Raw genomic sequence first — 7,396 nt, forward strand, 5'->3', positions numbered from 1 at the left:
AATTAAAAGGGATATAGTCAGAAAGTAAGGCCTTAAGGAAAAACATGACATTCAAGGAAGAAAAACACTAAAGTTTAAAACTCTACATTCAATTCTTTTTTGTGCCTTGACTTTGATATTCAGGAAATAGTTCAGTGAGTGGATCACTTGTGCTGTGTCATGTTAGATTCTAATCTCAGTATTTTTCTTCAATGCTTGTTGAATTGAATTGAATTCATCCCTTTCTGTTTGGAATCCTAAAAGCTTACTGTGGGCAAGGCATTGTGATAGGTGATAAAGATATAAAGGAAAAGAAAAAAAATACTAAATAGTATTTGCCCTCAGGGATCTTATAGTCTACTGGAATTTAGGAATTGACTCTTTTATCAGGAGCCAGTTAGAAGACAGATTCAAAGAGTTTCTGTTCTTGGTGCTATGTTTTAGAAATCTGAAGACAAACAATATGCCTCTCTATTGTGTTGCTGTTTCTTTAAATGCCATATTGTATTAACAACCAGAGAAGATGGTTTTTATTTTGGCTTACTCGAATATACTGGTCATTACAGTAGTTTTCATTGCTGTTCTCTTTCTCTCCATTGTAGAGAGCTCCAAGTGTAATGCAAACATTTCCCCCTAAAGTCTCACAGCTTCATTGAAAGACAGTGTTGTTTATTGGACTAGATTTGAGGGCAACTGTGTGATGCAGTGGATAGAGCACTGGACCTGGAGTCAAGAAGACCTGAATTCAAATCTGACTTCAGTTGTGTGATCCTGAGCAAATCACTTAATCCTGTTTATCCATATCCTTATCTGTAAAATGAGCTGAAAAAGGAAATGGTAAATCACTCCAAGTATCCTTGTCAAGAAAGCCTCAAATGGGGTCATGAAGAGTTGGACAGACTGAAAACAATTAAGCAACAACAATAAAATTAGATTTGAAGTCTAGGGATCTGAAATCAACTTCAGATTTGACTGCTTTCTAGGCATGTACATGGTCTTAGGCTATCTCTGAACCTCTCAACTTCATTTTACTCATTTGAAAAATGAAGAGATTGGGCTAGATGATCTATAAGGTCACTTCCAGATCTAAATTCTATGACTTTGAGAGATAAGTAGAGGGAGAGCTTTCAAAAGGAAGGTGAAACAATTAGGAAAGACCGTTCAGTGAGCCTGGAGTGAAACTAAGGAGAGAACCTGGTATACCAATTTCAAAGAACAGCTCCCTGTGTTATCTCACTGAGGAATGGAACTGTGGAGAAATTCCCTTGAAAACATTTTCATGTTACAATATGCATGACTGCTGGGTGGTAACAGATTATTTGGATATTTAATGATTTGTGTAAGTATTCTTGTATTATGACTCACCCTCAAGCTGATCTATACTGATTTGAGCTTTGATCTGAATTGGTTAAGGGAATATCTACATTAACGAAATCATTAATTCATCAATGTTATCAAAAGTTTGTTCTTCAGTTTAAGATTTTCATTCTTTTTTTTTTTGAGGGTCATAAGTTGGCATTTATTTTGAAGTTCAAGAACGGGTTATGATGGGGGTTGGGGGCACATTCAGAACAGAGAGTCCAAGGTGGAGCCCTAGGGGAAAGGGAAGAAGGGAGGAGACAGGGAGACAAGAGCCTCTCATCTGTGTCTGCTGGAGAAGGGGTTGATCCTGATTTCTGAGCCTTGGGCCAGGGCACACAATGAAGCATGCAAAAAGATGAGGATCCAGGGGGTACAGGTTTAGGAAAACATCAAAGGACAGCCAAAGTTACACATCCAACCAAAGGTGGGATCTGGGATCCTCCCTGGATTAGCAGCACTGCTTCCTTTTAGGAATTGAAGCAGAGTGATAAGTTCCATCCCACTTATCTCAGCTCTTATGAAAGAAACATTCCTGTAGTTAAAGTCTTTGTGCTAAAGAATTCTTTCATTACCTCTCTAACTTCTGGTACTTTGCTTCTGGTTTCTTTGAATATGCATCCAACTTGCAGGTTGCCTGCTCCAGAGCTGCTACTTGCTCCTCAATTAAAGTGAGCTGATCCAGATAAGGCTGAAGTGCTGCATATTTCTGATTTAAGTCCTTTAGGTTTCCACTAATGTTTTCTGCAAAATCTTTCATTTCTAGATACTTCAAGCTAGTTTGTTCATATTTTCCAGAAGTTTATAGCCTTCATTGGTAGCTGTCAGCTTGCCTATCAGGTATGTGGCCATTTTGGAGAACATCCTGGCACAGTCCTGTGATGTCCTCCTTGGCAGGTTCCATGGCCTCCTCAGCCATCTCCTCCATGGCATTGTCTAGGCCAGGAAAGCGAGGAAGGAAAAAGGTTAAAGGGAAGGAGGGGGATGAGAGAGTGGGGAGGGGAGAGAAGGAGAGGGATCAGGGAGAGAAGGGGAGAGGAGGAAAGGGAAGAAGGAAGGGGAGAAAAAGGGAAGGGTGAAGAGTCAGAGAAGGAGATAAGGGGAGGGGAAGAAAAAGGGGATGGCAGATCTCAATTTAAGATTTTCAAAATGCCTTGTGCTTTAACTAAATAGCTGATTCAATATGCCATTGAGGCAGCATAGAAAATAATTTATTTCCAGGGATTGTGACTTTGGTCAAATTATTAATCAATTAATAAGCATTTATTAACTGCCTACTGTGATCTAGGCACTGAGCTAGGCATTAGGAACAAAAAGACATAAATGAAACAGTTCTTGCTCTCGAGGAGTTTATATTCCATCAGGGAAGACAACACATTCATGTCTAAATATGTAGAAAATAAACACAAGGTAATTTTGAGCTGAGGGAAGAGTAAGGCACTAGCAATTGAGAGAATGTATTCTAACCAGAACAGAATATAAGATGACCTCTATCTCCTCTGTTCTAGATACTATGTCTGTCTTAATGTAGAGTAGGTCAAATTAGCTTTTTGGTTACTATGTCCCAGTATATATTTGTATTGATCTTGCTGTCCACTAAAATCCTTAAATCTTATTTTTTTTTTGTAGTTGTCTAGCTACACCTCCCTTATTCTATACAATTTGTTCTTTTGGTCCAAGTGTGAACTTTACATTCATTCCTATCAAATCTCATTTTATAAGTTCAGATTAGATTCAACCTATTATTCTAATCTGTCAAGTGTTTTTGGATACTGACTTTGTCATCCAACATGTTAATTATAGCTCCCACTTTTGTGTCATCTTCAAATTTGCTAAGTATTCAACGTCTGCCCTTATTTAAGTAGGTAAAAAAAAAAAAAGGTGAAAGTGTTGAACAGCACAAGGACAAGGACAAATCCCTGAGGCACTTCACTAAAGATTTCTCTCTAAGTTGATAATAATCTTTTAGTGACAATCTTTTGGGTTTAGTCTTTCTAAAAGTTATGAATTATCCAGTGAAGTAGTGACGAAAAAATGGAGACAGCAAGCGTAAATGATAGGTAGCCCACACTCTCATTGTTCTGTATGTTGTTTATCTTCTGTACTCCATGAGGAACAATGACATAATGATGTTGGGGTCAGGATACAATGTATTCAGCTCTGGCTGATCAGTCTAATACAAGCTCAGAAGGCTCTACCACAGATCAGGTATGAATAGTCCATATGAACATTTGGTATGGAGATGTCTCTAGATCTGCACATGTCATGTTTCCTTTATGCTAGTGGGTTTCTGCTTTGCTCATGGAGCTTAGCTCCTTCTTTGATGCAGAATCACCATGTAGCACAGTCCTGTGCCGATGTCTGCCATTTCTCACAATCGATACTAGAGTTGCTTAGAGAGACTTTAAGAATGTCTCTTAGTCTCTTAGGCAAATACACATTTGGCATTCAAACAATGTGGCCAGTCCATCAGAGTTGCCCTTTTTGCAGTAGGGTTTGAATGCTTGGCAGTTCAGTTCAAGAAAAGACTTTAAAGTCTGGGATTTTATCTTGCCAGGTGATCTTCAGAATCTTTCTGAGACAATCCAAATGGAAGTGACTCAATTTCCTGGCATGGCCCTGGCATACTGTCCGGGGTTTCATAGGAATACAACGAAGTCAGCGTAATGACTCTGTAGAATTCATCTTCTCTCTCACTCTTTCTTTTGGAGCCTCCCAAATACTGAGCTAGCTCTGGCAACATGTGCATCAGTCTCATCATCTATGTTGACATCCCTGTAAAGCATACTGCCAAAGTTAAATGAACTTATCCACAGCATTCAAAATTTCTCCATTTGTTGAAACCAATAATAGTTCCATGTATGGATGGTGTGGTGCTGGCTGGTAGCAAACCTCTGTTTTCGTTGTGTTAATTGTTAGGCCAAAATTAGTAGAAGCAGCAGAGAACTGATCTATACTCTTGCATCTCTGCCTCAGAGGCTGCACTGTGTGCATAATCATCTGTCAACAAAAAGTTGCACACCAACTCTTTCTTCATTTTAGTCTTGGCTTGTAGCCTTTTCAAATTAAGAAATTTACCATCCATTTGGTAGCTTATCTTGATGCTGTTTTTGTCCTCATTGAAGGCATCTGACATTGTGGAAAATATAATGCTAAAAAACATGGAAACAGGCACACAGCCCTGTTTCACTCCATTGGTGACTGGGAAAGTGTGAGAGCAATGCCCTTTATCCAGAACCTGTGCAAGCATGCTATCATGAAACTGGCATACAATACTTCTCTTGGCAACCAAATTTCAGCATGATCTTCCACAAGTTTTCATGACTGCCAGTATCAAAGACTTTGGTCAGGTCAGCAAACATTGTGTACTGACCTCTGTTCTGCTCCTGTCATTTCTTCTGCAGTTGTCAGGTAGCAAACACCATGTCAACTGGTCTTTAGCTGTTTCTGAAGCCACACTGACTCTCAGATAGATGACTGTCTTCCAGTACTTCTATGATGCTCTGAAAAATATTTAGGGGCCAAAGACCTCGTGCATCTCACCTGCTTAGTGCTGATGGAGCTACACCGGTCAGTGATGAGAATATGAACCTGGAGAGGTGGGCTGAACACTTCCATAGTGTTCTCAACAGACTGTCATTAGCCAATGCTGAAGCCATCAATCACATATGTCAGGGTGAAGTCATTTCCTCTCTAGCAAAACTTCCAAGTAAAGAAGTATCAAATACCATCAGGCTTCTCACATGTGGCAAAGCACCTGGTGCTGATTCCATCCCAGCAGAGATCTACAAGGCAGAGGTCCACTGTTCATAGTGAAGCTGACCAAAATCTTCTGGATCAAATGACAAAAGGAGGTTATCTTTCAGGAGATCAAGGATGCCTCCATTGTCCATCTTTATAAAGGAAAAGGAAGCAGGTTGTCAGGTGATGAGCACAAAAGGGGTTTTTCACTTAGTCATCGCAGGCAAGATTCTTGCCTGTCATCTTAATCAGCTGATCCCTCATCTGGTAGACAGTCATTGTTTTATATTCTTTGATAATATCCCACATTATTCTTCACCTTTACAGACTAAAAGGCCCTTTAAAAAAACTTAGTAAATTGTGTACCGCAAATTTCTAGAAAAAGCTGTTGAAGCTTTGCTTTCTCATTCTCACTTCCCACTTCTTAACTTCTACTAATCTGGCTCCTGATCTCATCACTTGACTAAAACTCCTTTATTTCATGTCCCTCTGTGATCTCTTTATTGCTAAACTCAGGGGTCTTTTCTTAGTCCTCATCCTCCTCAACCTTTCTGCAGTATTTTATACTGCTAACTTTCTTCTGTTAATCTCTTCCACTAGAAAATGTCTTTTCCCTGCATCTTTGTGATACTGTTCTTTGGTTCTCCTCTTACCTGTCTGACCATTCCTTCTCAGTCTTCTTTACAGGTTAATCATCCACATCCCACCCACTGAGTGTAGATGTGCCCCAGGACTCCATTCTGATCCTTCTTTTCTTTTCACTGAAGTGTTGAATTATTATCTCTATGCAACTGACTCATATTTACTTACCTAGTTCTCATCTCTCCACTGAACACCAGTTCAGCCTAAACAATAACCTATTATATATCTCCAAATGAATGTTCTATAGGGGTCTCAAACTAAATATGTTCAAAGTAATTCATTCTCCTTCCCTCTAAACCTATCCGTCCTCTAAACTTCCTCATTCCCTTGAGAGCATCACTATTTTTCTAAACATACAGGTTTGCAACCTAGGAGACATTCTCAACTCTTCAATTTTACTTCTCCTTCCCCTAGTCTAATCAGTTGCTAAGTATTGTTAGTTCTACTTTCACAACATATCCTTTTTTTTTTTGGCTAGGTAATGGGGTTAAGTGACTTGCCCAGGGTCACACAGCTAGTAAGTGTTATGTGTATAAGGTCAGATTTGAATTCAGGTCCTCCTGAATCCAGGGCCGGTGCTCTATCCATTACGCCACCTAGCTGCCCCAACAACATATCTTACCTATATCCTCTTCTCTACACTCTGTGGTCACTAGCTTCAGACCCTTATCACCTTTTGCCTGGACTATTTCAATTGCCTCCTAAATGATTTCCTGTTCCCCTTTTCAAGTTGTTCTACACACAGCTGTCAAATTGATGTTCCTAAAGCACAGATCCTCTTGCTCAAGAATCTTTAGCAATTCCTTATTGCCTCTAGATGGCTGCTAGGTGACAGGACATCTAGTGGCATAGTAAATAGAGCGCTGGGCCTGGAGTTAGGAAGATCTGAGTTGAATCTGGCCTCAGACACTAGCTGTGTGACTTTAGATAAGTCACTTATCCCTGTTGGCCTCAGTTTCCTTACCTGTAAAATAAGCTGGAGAAGGAAATGGTAAACCACTCCAGTATCTTTGCCAAGAAAACACCAAATAGGGTCACAAAAAGTAGGACAAGACTAAACAACAATTGCCTAGAGGATAAAATGGAAACTTTTCTGTTTAACACTTTAGATCCTTCACAAACTGACTACAAAATTCTTTTCTATACAAATTATGCATTCTTCTCCCTCATGCCTGCTATATGTCAGACAAATGAGGCTACTTCCTATTACCCATAGATGACATTCTACCTCCCACCTCCTCTAAGCATGAAATTCTTTCTGTTCTCACTTCAAAGGTCCTAGGTTTGCACCACTACCTAGGTTGGATTTTGTAGTTTCTTTTCACTTATTTCCCACCCTAGGGAATAGGCTGTGTATTTCTCACATGTTGCAATAACTGACTCTTTCTGGGGTTAGAGATAAATATTGGTGCCACTTTTTATTTGTTCTTTCATTTCCCATCGTTTCCTCACATACTAGCATCCTGGGTTGTATTAATTGTCTTGAAGTTTAGACAAGCTTTAAGAAAATACCTAGTAACATTGAAGTATGAAGGACAGGCATGGAAATATTCACCATGCATTCCTGCCCTCCCAGCCTAAGTCTCTGTGCCCTTTACATAATATTCATAACACCACCTTACATGAGTGAGGTGTTTTATAGCTTTCAAGGTATTTTCCTAGAATTAATAGCTTA

General features: G+C 39.5%; 1 pseudogene; it reads right to left on the reverse strand.

Annotated features, from left to right (window-relative positions):
* Positions 1-1,909: 1,909 nt before the first annotated feature.
* On the reverse strand, positions 1,910-2,202 carry LOC114023483 (annotated as a pseudogene).
* Positions 2,203-7,396: the final 5,194 nt, after the last annotated feature.

The sequence above is a fragment of the Vombatus ursinus genome, unplaced genomic scaffold (assembly GCF_900497805.2).
Source record: "Vombatus ursinus unplaced genomic scaffold, bare-nosed wombat genome assembly UNPS02014818.1, whole genome shotgun sequence".
Classification (NCBI taxonomy): domain Eukaryota; kingdom Metazoa; phylum Chordata; class Mammalia; order Diprotodontia; family Vombatidae; genus Vombatus; species Vombatus ursinus.